Genomic DNA, 15,053 nt, shown 5'->3' on the forward strand with positions numbered 1-15,053 from the left:
GTTCGTGGCCGTGAGCTTCTCCAGCAACACGCCAGTTCTGGACTGCTCCATCCCTGCAGCTCACCTCCAGCACCCACGGCTAGATAACTGCCACCTGTACTCTTGCGCAGCGGAAGCGTGCTGGGCCCATAACCCTGTCGCGAATTCCTCGCGGCGCTTTTAGCAGAAACGCTCAGAGTCCCAGGTTTTTCCCAGTGCAGTCTTTTTAATGTGAGCTATATACAGGTATTTACAAAAACAGTCCATACAGAGTACCTGCTCCTTAAGGCAAACAAATACTCTCCACCACAGCATCACCACACCACAGCACAACCACCACAACCACAATTACTGTTGCACAGGCTTTCCTTTTAAAACAGGTGATAGCCAATCACATTCCCGCTGAGTCACTCTGACCCAGCACTTCACAGAGTATTGCATCAGCCTGTTGAAGCCTGCAGACTTACTCAGTATCCTGCGAATCCCAACACACTCCAAGCTTTACAATGTATTGGAATGTATTGACTTTAAATGGAGTTGTGTTTCCTCTGGGCAGTGATGACCCTATATGTGTTAGTTTAAAGCAGAGTCCCGTGCACAGCAGAAGGATGAGGAGTACGTGCTGCATACTCTATATTGCTTTATTTAAAGTTCAAAGCGATTATATTACAGAAAGACATCTTGCCTCTGCCGGAGCAGAGAAATGCATCCTCTCTCCTCGACAGCTCGGAGAGAATCACCAAAGTGAAACTGCAAAGAACAGTGAAAAACAGGAAACCAGTGTACGTCACATCCAGTCTCCCTTTCCCGTGAGAAACTCCAACAGTACAGACTGTGGAATGTAAACACCTGTCTCGTGACAAACCCTTTCGCTGCACAGTGAAGGAAAGCAGAAACCAACATCCTCCCCCTTTCTGTGAACATCACTGGGCAGCGTGTTCGTACAATATCAGTACAAACCCAACTTTTGCACATAGGTACAGTGTTGATCCCTGGATACAATCTTGGACAATACATCAGCAGGAATTTCATTACCTGGCATATAGGACACCGTTACGAGTCCCTTCTGAATACATTCCCTAGCATGCTGCAACTTTAATTGCAAGTGCTTTGTGCTTTGCTTACAACCTTCAGACTTCAGCAAAGCTAAACATGCTTTGTTGTCCTGGTAAACCCGGATTGGACATTTGACAGGAATTTTCATATCTTTGCACAATTGTATTAACCATTCACAATCCTTAAGTGAATAAGACAGTGCATTCAGTTCGGCTTCACAAGAACTTAAGCTAACTGTTGTTTGCTTCTTGCATGACCAATCAAACAGACCCTGATTGTACATGTAGCAAACTCCAGACGTACTTTTCTTGTCTGTAGTGTCACTTCCAAAACTTGCATCTGCAAATATCTCAAGACCACCAGACTTTCGATTGTTAAATCTCAGTCTGTAATGCATAGTGCCTTTCAAATACCGCGCTATGCGTTTCAGAGCTTTCCAATCCTTGATACTAGGATTGTTGACTTGTCTGCTCAGCAAATTACAGCTAACAGCAATGTCTGGTCTTGAACATCTGGCAATGAAGTTTAGCTTGCCTAGCACACTTCTGTACAATGTAGTGTCAGAAAATGCTTCTTCAGTGTCATCTATCTGATAACCTGTTGTCATCGGTGTGTCTACAGGGTTAGCATTCATCAGATTTAGTTTGCTTAACACATCAGCAATTTTCCGTGACTGGTGTACTAGAATGTTACCATCTTGATCTCTCTCTATTTCCAGAGATAGGTAGTTGTTTACCTCACCAAGATCTTTCATGTCAAAGTGCTCTTTCAGTTGAGCTAGGGCGTTATTGTACATTGCGACATCTTTCCAAAAGAATAATAAATCATCAACATAAAACAAACAGTACAGTTTCTTTTGCCCCTCCTCTTTGACAAATACACATGGATCAGCTTTCCCTTGCTGAAAACCTAGAGAAAACAATACTTCAGTGAGTTTTGTGTGCCAACATCGTGCACTTTGTTTGAGACCATAAAGGGATTTCTTCAGAGCACAAACAAATCCCTGTTTTACCTGTACGCCATCAGGTGGAAGCATATAAAGTGATTCATCTAGAGATCCATACAGAAAAGCTGTATTAATATCATGGTGACTAATGTGTAGATTTTCCTCTGCAGCTAGCTTGAGCATAAGCCTTATGCTTTCATACCTCACTGTGGGTGAGTAGGTCTCGTGATAGTCTTCACCTGGTACCTGTGCAAAACCTCTGGCTACCAATCTGGCTTTGTGTCTGACTATCTTGCCATTTTGATCTGTCTTCGCTTTGAAGACCCATTTGCTTCCAAGCAGTTTCATTCCTGGAACTACTGGAACTAGCTCCCATGTTTTGTTCCTTTCTAAGGAATCAAGTTCAGCCTTCATGGCATTTAACCATGGCTCAGCTTCCTTTGAATCCAAACCCTGGATTTCTTGGAAACTAGAAGGTTCAAATACCTTCTTGGAGCTTTTAACAGCTGTTACTGCTATCGTAGCAAATTCATCAGCAAATCTCTTTGGAGGTCTGCCTTTTGTGGCTCTCTGTGACCTACGAATTAGCCTTAAGTCTTCAACACTCTCCTCTTCCTTCTTAGGAGAAAAACGACCTATTGTGAACAATGGTTCCTCCAATTCTTGATCAGAGCTTTCAGAGGGTCGCATAGAGGCTTTCGCACTCTTGAAATCCTCTGAATCACCCGATTCAGTTTCAGATTCAGACTCAGAACCTTCATCAGTGGGTGTGGGTTGTTGTGGCTGCTTTTGACTTTCCTCAGTCTCATCACCGTCATCAGGATAACATTGGAAAATTCCCACATTCTCCCCCCACTTTGCATTGTACTCAACACTTCTCGTGAGCTTAATTGCCTTAGAGTCAGTCATCATTATTCTGTAAGACCCTTTCTGATAACCTAGAAAGATACCATGCAATCCACGCTTGTCTAACTTGGAATTTTGTGGTGAATGAACCCACATGTCAGAACCAAAAATTTTCATGTGTTTAATGTATGGCTTCTTGCCAAACATCTTCTCATAGGGGGTACAACCAATCGCTGAAGATAACCTGCGATTGTAACTGTAAACAAAACACGAGAGAGATTCGGCCCAATAACTCTCTGGAAGATTGGCATCATGCAGCAAGGTTTTTAACCCTTGAAGCAATGTCTGATTTGCCCTTTCCGCAAGTCCATTCTGCCATGGCGAGCGAGGACTAGACAAATCGTGTTGAATTCCTTTCTCAGTCAGAAAAGCTTCAAACTGCTGAGAAGTGAATTCTCCCCCGCGATCACTGAAAAGAGTCTTTATCTTCTTACCATGCACATTTTCCAACCAAGCACAGAATTCCTTGAACCTAGGAAAAGCCTCTGATTTCTGCTTGAGATTGTACACAAAAATATATCTGGAAAATGCATCAATGAGAACCATGAAGTACCTATTGCCACCCAAAGAGGGCGCTAGTGGTCCAACCAAATCTGCATGAACAATCTGGTATGGTTCCGTAGCTTGCCTACTAGACACCTTACCTTTCGCAGCCATTTTTACCTTGTTTGCTGCGCATGCTTTGCACTTCATGTGGTACCTGCAGGGTTTAATAGTCATACCTTCAACCAAGGCAGGCATTTTAGATACTGCCTCAAAATGCAAATGACCAAATTTTCTATGAAAATCATGAATACATTCTGCATGCAAACTTTTGTTAGAACCTGCAATGCAACAAGTGTCATCCTGCACAACATCATCATAATACAAAACAAACAAACGATCAACATATTCAGCATGCAATACATAATCATTTTTCTTTGTGATGATGCACTTCCTGTTCTTGAAGGAAACGTCAATGTTCCGCTCATTCAGCTGTCCAACGCTGAGCAGATTATGTTTGGCATCTGGCACGTAAAGCACATTCTGTATCGATAAGTCCAAACTGTGAAGAACAACAGTTCCGTAGCCTTTACTGGGAATTGTGTGGTCATCCGCCTGGTGAATCGCACCTTCCTGCGGTGTAAAAGACACAAACAGTCTCTTATCGTTGCACATGTGGTGGGTCGCCGCTGAATCAACAACGAAGAAAGATCTAGACGTCTTCTGGACCTCTGCAACCTTTGGAGTGAAGCGTGAAACCATAGCCTTGTGCTGCGTTGTCCTTGACACCGGACCTTTGCCTTTGCCTCGGCCTTTTCCGCGCGATGAGCTTTCGCTGCGCTGCTCTGTCTTGGCCCTGGGATATCTGCATTCCCTCTTCATATGGCCTAGACGTCCACACGAGTAGCATTTCACTGCCTTCAAAGCTTTGGCGCCATCTGGTGGTTCCACTGCACTATGGGACGACGTCTGTGAAGACTCCCCCTTGCCCATGCAGCTAGCACCCCGGCGATCTGCTTCATTTAAAATCACGGCAGTAACATAATCCACTGTTAGCTGAGCTGTTGGTTGCACAGCAATCTGGGTTGCAACAGACTCCCAACCTGAACCCAAAGATTGTAGTATCATGAAAGAATACACAGCCTCTGGAAAGTTGAGTCCTCTCTGTTGCAGCTCATGTCTCAGATTTTGCATCTCCATCAGATGTAAACGCACATCTCCACCTTCAGCAAGAGCCATATTATGCAGCTTGTTGAAGTAAAACATAGTGGATCCAGCTTCTGTCCTTAAGTGAGCCTCTCTCAAAGCGTCCCAAATTTCTCTGGCTGAGGTCTTATCACGCAACAGACAGAGCTCTTCCGGGGATACTATCAATGTAAGAGTTCCCCTTGCTTTGGAATCCTTAGCTGCCCATACATCTGTAACTGGAGCTGGGGGGTTGTCTGTAATCACCTCAAACAAACCCTCTTTCCGCAGAATTGCCTCTGCATACAGAACCCAGTCCGCGTAATTCTTCTTATTGAGCTTTGGAATCCCACAAGCATCCTGAAGGGCCATCATGACTCTGGCATTAGCCTTCAGCGTCATATATGCTGCTTTAAATCTTGCTGCGTCACTGCTGCAGCTGCCTTATTCCAAAAGCGCACTTAAAAGTTACTTTCGATTTCCCCAGCATAGTAACTTGTGCCTGGGAGCCTTTTGCCTCTTCCCAGCAAAACGGCTTTAAAGTTAAAAGTCCAGCCATAAGGCCATTAACTAGAAGCTGGCAGGCTGCCCGGAGCAGTAGCACATACCTCATCAATCATCTTGACACGCAGAGCAGATTCTGATCCGATCTGTCCCTCTGCATTCCGATCCCTTGCCGGCACTCCGATTCGACTTCTGGGCCCATAACCACGTGTTAGTTTAAAGCAGAGTCCCGTGCACAGCAGAAGGATGAGGAGTACGTGCTGCATACTCTATATTGCTTTATTTAAAGTTCAAAGCGATTATATTACAGAAAGACATCTTGCCTCTGCCGGAGCAGAGAAATGCATCCTCTCTCCTCGACAGCTCGGAGAGAATCACCAAAGTGAAACTGCAAAGAACAGTGAAAAACAGGAAACCAGTGTACGTCACATCCAGTCTCCCTTTCCCGTGAGAAACTCCAACAGTACAGACTGTGGAATGTAAACACCTGTCTCGTGACAAACCCTTTCGCTGCACAGTGAAGGAAAGCAGAAACCAACAATATGGTGATGGGTGGGTAAAAGCCATGACGGGATGTAGGTAACGTGAGACATTGGCAAACGGCCATGCGACAGGAGAGAGGAGAGAACAAAGGGTAATAAAAGATACCGGACAGGAGAGAAGTCGAAGGAGCTGCCCTCCATCCATGAAAATACTGCTGTCTCACTGTGTCTTTATTCTATGCTGTGCACCATTTGTGACGGCTGGTCTCCGACAATAGGCGATTGCAATTCCTCTAATGCTAGGGGCAGAGGCACAAGACTTTTAAAAAAAAAATTGTTGAATGATTTTATGTTACGAAATACAGCCATACTACCACTAAATATAATTAAGAAATAAAAATTACATACTTCGATATTTAGTTTGTTATTTGTTATTTACTGTCTTATTTCCTCCCAAACATTGCATACAACAACACACATATGTTTAGACATCCACACCCCCACACCCCCACACAAAATGATAATAATGAAAGTAAATATTTTTTCCCCTTTTATCTTTCAAAATCTTTTCTTCAACTTTGACTTCTTGTCAAGTCCCTTTGCATATATTTTATCTTACATTTGAATGTACACAAAACAATAAACCTTTCTATATAATTTTTCCAATACCTTCTGAAAACATAATAAATCCTTAATTGTTGTCCACCTGCTTTTAGTTTCGTTATCACTCGAATGCTAGCACGGAGTCAAAACTATTATTGTATTTTTGAACATATCTTCTATAACCATCCCATTGTTCCGCAAATTTTTGCTTTGAGTTTCCTCTGAGTTTACTAGTCAGTTGAGCCGTCTCCACCAATTCCTGTAATTTGATTTGCCAATCTGTTATTTTTGGAGCCTCGTGATCTTTCCATCACTTGGCCACAAGTATACGAGCCACTGCGGTTGCATACAAGAATTCCTCTCTTAAATTTTTTGGGATCTCTTTATCTAAGATGCTTAATAGAAATGCCTCCAGTTTTGATGGACTTCCGGTTAGCGCCGGCGCTTAATGGCGGATCTCAACCGGAGCTCCGGGAGAGATCTGCTTCGTGGGTTCGGGTCCTGTCAGCTACGGCGAAGCGGGGACCCCTAAAAATCACAGGCGCGTTGCCTGTGAACTGGAGACTCGGCGGGCACCTTTGCGCCCCCCCGACGCTGCGAAATAGCCTTTTTAAAGGCTCCGGAGCAGCGGAGGGGTCTTGGAGCGGTGCTGAGAGTCGTCTTCACCCAGCCTGCGAAGCGAAGCCGCGTCGCCATTAGCGGAGAGCGCTGACTTCTTCCCGTGAAATTGGATTAAAAGAACAACTATCCGTGAGTAGGATTGACTGCTAAAGTATAAATTGGACTCTAAAATAAAGAAATTGGGCACCGAGATGGATAAGCACTAAAAAGGAAGTCTGCTTTCCGTTCTGTAGCAAGATCAAAGCGAAAGGCACTCTAGCTGTAACTGCTTGAGAGGAAACTTGCGGGATTTAAGAAATCCACCACCAAAGCAAAGAACTCCCCCCCCCCCGAAGGCAGGAGGGGGGGGGGAAGAAGATTTTAAAAGTGTTTCCCTGCCAATTTAAAAGAATTGGATTAAGTATCGCTGCTCTTTAACCTGGGATCGGACTGCCGGAGAAAAGGAACCGGCTAAGGACTGTTGCTATAAGAAGCTAAAAAGTATCTTAAATTGACTTTGGTTACTTCCAATTTGAAACACTGTTTCTGTGGTATTACAAAGTTACTTACAAGACACTATTGACTGGGATCCCCTTGAAAAAGGAAAGAAAAATTGAAAGGGACTAGGAAACTTTTATTCCTTCTTTTTTGAAGAGTGTGGGATTATTTTGAGAAGCATAGAACTGACTCTACGCCCTCTAGAGGACCTACAAATTGTTTCAGCAACAAGTGGAGTTTAAAACTTGAGAACTTTGTTTGTGAGTTTCAAAGTCTGGGAATGACCTTGACTAAAAGACTTTGTTATGGCAGATGGTAAAGAGAAAGGGGAGTTACAAGAAACAACCTTGAGATCTGGCAGACAATATAAAATTGACACTTTCATGCAAAGAAGGGCTTCTGTAACAGGAGCCTCTGGAACTATAGTGGCTGCAAGGCCAAAAGTGAAAGCAATGTCTACAGAAGAATCATTTGCTAAGGTATTGGAGAAGATAAATGACTCTTTGGAGGAACTAAAAAAGCAAGGTGCGGAGACTAAATTGCAAGTTGCTGAAACTAAAGTACAAGTTGCTGAAACAAATAAAAAAATTGAAGAAATCTCTGGGAAAATTGACCTAAATACTAAAAGTATAACTGACCTAGGGAATAAAGTGAACTCAAATGCAGAAGCAATTGGGAAATTATTGGAAGATTCATCTATAACACGAAAGATAGCTGAGGAAGCTAAGGAAATTGCAACTGCTGCGGAGGAAAAATTTCCACCAGTTTACAAGAAATTGGATGAATATGAACTGGCACTCTCTATGCAGGATATGCAACGCAAGGAGAGGAACCTGAGGATCAGACTTGTGCCGGAAAAGGAAGGAGAGAACTTGGTGGATTATTTGACAAAAGAATTTTCTGATTTTTGGAAGCAGGAGCTGAAGAAAGAGGACTTTAAGATAGAAAGTGCATTTAGATTGGGAATAAGACAGAAGAGAAATCGACCCAGAGATTGTCTTATTACTTTAAGATCAAAGGAGGAGCGAGATAAAATATTGAACCTGCACTACCAAACAGCCCTTCGAATTGAAGACTCTTTTATTGAGATTTTTAAAGACATCCCTAAGAGTATCTTGGACGCAAGAGGACACTATAAGGACCTGGTGACACTGCTGAAGAAGAACTACATACCATTCAGGTGGGAATTTCCCCAAGGCTTGTCTTTTAAATATAAGGGAAAGAAGAGAAGAATAAAGACTGTAAGTGATAAAGACAAGTTCTTGGGAGAACACGAAGAAGACCTACAGAAAGAGACATTTCCAGGACAAGGGCATCCATCACTGGACACGAACACGGTACCACCGACAGACGAGGAACAAAAACAGGGAGCTGTAGGAGGAAGGAGTGAATAATCCCATCATGGCTCTGCAACTTCTAACCTGGAATTGTAACAGCTTAAATATTCCCAGGAAGAGAAAAAGTATATTTCATGTCTTAAAGAAAGACCAATTGGACTTGATTTGCCTACAAGAGACCCACGTGACAAGAGCACACAGAAAATTATTAATAAATAAAAGACTGGGACAGGAATTTATATCTTCAGACAGAGTAAAAAAGAGAGGAGTGGTGATCTATGCAAAAGAAAAATTGCAACCGAAACAAATCTTTAAAGATGATCAAGGAAGATATTTGGCAATTGAAATTCAATCTCAAGGAGAGAAGTATTTGATAGTGGGAATCTATGCACCAAACGAAGGGAAAGCTGAATTTTTTAAGAAGTTGCATGAAATTTTGATGGACCATATGGATTACAACTTAATTTTGATGGGAGATATGAATGGAGTGGTTTCAACAAATATGGACAAGGCACAAAGACAGGTAATAACAAAAGATGGAAGATTACCAAAGACTTTTTTTGAAATGACTGACAATATGGACTTGATTGATATTTGGAGAACAAAACACCCATTAGAAAGAGAGGGAACCTTCTTTTCTGAAGCCAAAATGACATGGACAAGGATTGACCAAATCTGGGTGACTAGCAGTATGGCTCCGAACATAAAAAAAGTAGAAATCTGCCCAAAAACTTTCTCCGACCATAATGCTGTAAAGATGGTGATGAGGCAAACAACAACTGGTTCCTTCAGATGGAGAATGAATGACACCTTATTTAGAGATGAGGAGATCTGCAAGAAGGCCCAAAAAACCTTGAAAGACTACTTTGAAATCAACTTAAGGTCTGAAGTAGAAAAAAGAATAGTATGGGACGCAAGTAAAGCCGTGATGAGAGGGTTTTTGATTCAGCAAAATACTTTAAAGAAGAGAAAGCAAAATGAGAAAAAGGAGAGAATTTTGGAAAAGATAAAAGAAGGGGAAAAACAATTAAGATCGAAGCCAAAATCCCAAGAGATTCTAAGAGAAATCAAATTTCATCAAACACAATATATGGAACTGATGAATCAAGAATTAGAGTGGAAAATTAAACAAATGAGACAAAAGACCTTTGAATCTGCTGATAAATGTGGCAAGTTACTGGCTTGGCAAATAAAGAAGAGACAAAAACTCAACACGGTAACAAATATAGAAGTGGAAGGAAAAAACATAAGCAACCCAGCGGAAATTAGGAATTGTTTTCAGAACTACTTTAGACAACTTTACACACAAGGGCCGCAAAAAGAAATGGACATACAACAGTTCCTCGAGGAAAATGGGCTGAAAAAGGTTTCGCAAGAAAGTAAGATAATATTGAACCAGGAGATATCAGCACAAGAAATAGAAGATGCCATTCAAGGCATGACGCTGGGCAAATCCCCTGGACCGGATGGACTGACTTCCAAATACTACAAAGTTTTGAAGGAAGGGTTGATACAACCTTTGAAGGAAGTCTGCAATGAGATTATGGAGGGGAAAAGGGCACCCGATACGTGGAGAGAGGCCTACATTACACTTATACCAAAGACAGAGACTGAAAAGACCCAACTTAAAAACTACCGACCCATCTCGTTATTGAATGTGGATTACAAAATCTTTGCTGATATTTTAGCAAAAAGACTGAAAAGAGTTTTGATGGAGGAGATTCATGGGGACCAAGCGGGCTTTCTCCCAAAAAGGCATTTGTCGAACAATGTAAGGAATATAATTGACATTTTGGAAAAGCTGGAAGTGAACATAAACACTAAAGCTGTTTTGATATTTGTGGATGCCGAGAAAGCCTTTGACAACATTTCTTGGAGTTTTATGTTGAAGAACCTCCGGGGGATGGGGGTAGGCCAAGGGTTTGAGAATGGTATAGGTGCAATATATTCTGAACAGAAAGCCAAACTAATTGTAAATAATGTGGTTACAGAAGAGTTCAAGATTGAAAAAGGGACACGTCAGGGGTGCCCTATCTCCCCATTACTTTTTATATCGGTCCTGGAGGTTTTGCTTAATATGATTAGGAGGGACCAGTTGGTTAAAGGGATTCAGGTCGGAGCTAAACAATATAAACTGAGAGCATTTGCAGATGACTTAGTACTTACATTGCAAGAGCCAGAAGCTAGCACGAAAAGAGTTTTGGAAATAATTCAAGAGTTTGGTCAAATGGCAGGATTTAAACTGAATAAGTCTAAGACAAAGGTTTTGGAGAAAAATTTGACACAGATAGAAAAGGAAAGGTTCCAGAATGAGACAGGGTTAACTGTGGTTAAAAAAGTGAAATATTTGGGTATAAATATGACAGCTAAAAATGTGAATTTGTTTAAAGATAATTATGAAAAAACTTGGAGAGAAGTGAAAAAAGATTTGGAGATTTGGTCCAACTTAAAGCTTTCCTTGTTAGGCCGTATTGCAGCTATAAAGATGAATGTATTGCCAAGAATGTTGTTTTTGTTCCAAGCATTGCAAATAATTGATAAAATGGATTGTTCCAAGAGGTGGCAAAAAGACATATCTAAATTTGTCTGGCAGGGCAAAAAGCCCAGAATTAAATTTAAGATACTAACGGATTCAAAGGAAAGAGGGGGGTTTGCCCTGCCAGACTTTAAACTTTACTATGAAGCGGCAGCTTTCTGCTGGCTGAAAGAATGGCTACTTCTTGAAAACACAGACATTTTGGATTTGGAAGGTTTTAATAACATTTTTGGGTGGCATGCATATTTGTGGTATGACAAGGTTAAAGCACATAAAAGTTTTAAAAATCATATTGTCAGAAAAGCACTACTAAATGTCTGGGACAGATATAAAGACTTGCTGGAAAATAAGACTCCAAGGTGGCTGTCGCCAATGGAAGCTAAGGCAGTTAAAAAGTTAAATATGGAGTCCAAGTGGCCAAGATACTGGGAAATTTTGGAAAAGGAAGGGGACAAATTGAGATTGCAGAGTTTTGAGAAATTAAAAGGGAAGGTGAGAGACTGGTTCCACTACCATCAAATAAATGAAGCGTTTAAACTGGACAGTAAAATTGGCTTCCAGGTGGAAAAATCAAAATTGGAGACAGAACTGTTAGAACCCAGTACTAAGAATTTGTCCAAAATGTACAATCTGCTGCTGAAATGGAATACACAAGATGAAACGGTTAAATCGGTCATGATTAAATGGGCTCAGGACATTGGTCATAATATCTTGTTTGCTGATTGGGAAAAGTTGTGGACCACCGGGATAAAATTTACGGCATGTAATGCCTTAAGAGAAAACATTATGAAAATGATATATAGGTGGTACATAACCCCAGTCAAGCTTGCAAAGATTTACCATGTGCCTGATAACAAATGTTGGAAATGTAAAGAAACTGAAGGTACATTTTTTCATCTTTGGTGGACTTGCCCGAAGATTAAGGCATTCTGGGAAATGATCTATAATGAACTTAAAAAGGTATTTAAATATACTTTCACCAAGAAACCAGAGGCCTTTCTCTTGGGTATTGTCGGCCAAGGGGTGTTAAAGACGGATATAACTTTCTTTATGTATGCTACAACAGCAGCTAGAATACTCATTGCGAAGTACTGGAAGACGCAAGAACTACCCACACTGGAAGAATGGCAGATGAAGGTGATAGACTATATGGGCTTGGCAGAAATGACGAGCAGAATCCGAAACCAGGGAAGAGAAGCAGCGCAAGAAGAATGGAAAAAATTCAAGGACTATTTAAAGAAATATTACAAAGTTAATGAAAGTTAGAATGATGTTGGACTGGAAAGTAAATGGTTACTATTAGTAATGGTTAAGACAAGGAGAATAAGGAAGAATAGTCTAAATTTAAATTAAAATAAGGGAAGATTTGCTGAACAATCAATAAGAATTTGGAATACAGAAAGGGGAAGCATGAGGAAGTCGGGGAAGATGGGATATGAAATTAGGATATGAAATGATACATGTTTTTTGTTTTGTTTTCTGTTTTTTTTGTATGTTTATGTTCGCTGTATTGTGTTTAAATGGAAAATAAAAATATTATATATAAAAAAAAAGAAATGCCTCCAGTTTTTTAGTAAAAGTTATAACCATCATCTTTTTTAATTCATCGTATATTTTCCCCCAAAAAATCTTAATATTTTCACACGACCACCACATGTGGATCATGTCACCGTTATTTCCTCCACATCTCCAACAAGCATTCGCCAATTTTTTATAAATTCTTGATAATCTGGACGGAGTGAGGTACCACCTATGAGCCAATTCCATCATGTTCTCTCTTATATTATAAAGGTAAAGGTAAAGGGACCCCTGACCATTAGGTCCAGTTGTGACCGACTCTGGGGTTGCGGCGCTCATCTCGCTTTATTGGCCGAGGGAGCCGGCGTACAGCTTCCGGGTCATGTGGCCAGCATGACTAAGCCGCTTCTGGCAAACCAGAGCAGCGCACGGAAACGCCGTTTACCTTCCGCTGGAGCGGTACCTATTTATCTACTTGCACTTTGACGTGCTTTCGAACTAGCTGGCTGCAAATTTCAAATTTACATTTCATAAGTTTTCCCAATCTTTTAGCATAATTGGACAGCCCACATCTTGGGCCCACTTTATCATTGAAGCCTTAACCTCCTCATCCATTACTTCATAGTCTAAAGAAGTCTATATATTTTTGTGATTATTTTGGTTTTACTTTTCAGTAGTTCTCTTTCAAATCTTCAAGGCTCCTTTTCAAAACCTATCTGCTTATCCTGTCTGAACACTTCATTCACCACGTTATCCAGTTCTCTTTGATGTTGTGTTTTTTTTTAATAGTGATTAATTCTAATGGAGAGTTCCATCTTGGGGTTTTCTGTTCCAAATATCTTTTGTATTTTACCCACACCCTATATATAGCATTTCTTATTATATGATTTGGAAAACTCTGGTGTGCCTTTATTTTCCCATAATTAAGATAGCCATGCCACCCAAAATGGGTGTCATGACCTTCTAGATCTAAAATATCCCAATTTTTTAATAAACACCAATCTTTCAACCAGAGAAGACATGAGGCTTCGTAATATAGCTTCAAATCCGGTAACCCGAAGCCACCTCTTTCTACAGTATCTATTAATATCTTATGCTTTATTCTTGGTCTTTTACCCTTCCACAAAAATTTAGAAATTTCTTTTTGCCACTTGTCAATACTGCTGGTCTTTCCTATAATTGGAATCGTTTGGAATAAAAAGAGTAGCTTCGGTAAGACTATCATTTTAATTACTGAAATACGGCCCAGGAATGATAAATTTAAGCTTGTAAATGTCTCCAACTGTCTTTTGATATCTTTCCAACAATTAATATAATTATCTTCATACAAGTTAATATTCTTTGGTATTATCCATAATCCTAAATACTTGATTTTGGGGTAGATTTTAATTTGTATTATTTTTTCTAATTCTGCTTTTTCATCTGGCGACAAATTTTTAACTAATAGTATTGTCTTGTTTAAATTCAGTTTGAACCCCGCAACTTTACTGTAGCCATATATTATTTCCAACGCCTTTGTTAAACTCTGTTTTGGTTGCTCCATAGTTATAATTAGATCGTCAGCAAATGCCCTCATTTTCTAACTTCTATTTCCCAGCGTAATCCCTTTTATTTCTTTTTCCTCCCTAATTCGTTTACATAAAACTTTCAAAGTTAATATGAAAATTAAGGGGGATAGTGGGCAACCTTGTCTGACCCCTTTACTGATTTCACACTCCTGTGATAAATTTCCATTTATTATGATTTTAGCTTTTTGTTTTGAATAATTGGCTTCAATCCCTTTTATATACTGTTTACCAAAATCCATATGGTGTAATAGACCTTTAATAAATTTCCAGGAAACCCTATCGAAAGCTTTTTCAGCTTCTATGGCCATTAAGACTGCCTTCTTTTCTATTCTTAAGTCTAAATACTCTAATAAGTTTATAATGTTTCTAGTGTTGCTATAAATGTGCCTCCCGGGCAAAAAGCCAGCTTGGTCATTGTGTATAATCATCTGGAAGACTTTTTTTGATCTTTTGGCTAAAATATTTGCATATAATTTATAATCGTTATTTAGGAGCGTGATAGGCTTATAGTTGTTAATAAGTAGATTGTCCGTTCCCTGTTTTGGAATCAATGCAATAAGGCTGTCTTTCCATGAGTCCGGCATGGTTCCGTCTTTTAAGATGTTGTCCATGATACTTCTTAATGGGTCAGACAGAATGTCCTCAAATTTTTTATAATATATTGCCGGTAGGCCATCTGGCCCTGGTGACTTTCCTATCTTTGCTTCCTTAATTGCTCTTTGAATTTCGTACAATGTAATAGGGGCATTCAACAGTTCTTTCTGTTCTTTAGTATGTTTCGGGAGACTGTTCTGTTCTAAATATTCTTTAACTTCTTCTGTTGTTTCATTTCCTTCCTTATAGAGTACTCTA

At 40.3% G+C, this 15,053-nt stretch overlaps 1 long non-coding RNA gene across 1 annotated transcript; it reads right to left on the reverse strand.

Moving 5' to 3' along the window:
* Positions 1-602: 602 nt before the first annotated feature.
* LOC310753914 lies at positions 603-5,558 on the reverse strand. The gene is made up of 2 exons (XR_014543505.1): positions 5,438-5,558; positions 603-704 (listed from the first exon to the last, which is right to left on the reverse strand). It is a non-coding gene; the product is annotated as an uncharacterized lncRNA (long non-coding RNA).
* Between the last annotated feature and the right edge of the window lie 9,495 nt (positions 5,559-15,053).

The sequence above is a fragment of the Podarcis filfolensis genome, assembly GCF_964270895.1.
Source record: "Podarcis filfolensis genome assembly, chromosome: W".
Taxonomy (NCBI): Eukaryota; Metazoa; Chordata; class Lepidosauria; order Squamata; family Lacertidae; genus Podarcis; species Podarcis filfolensis.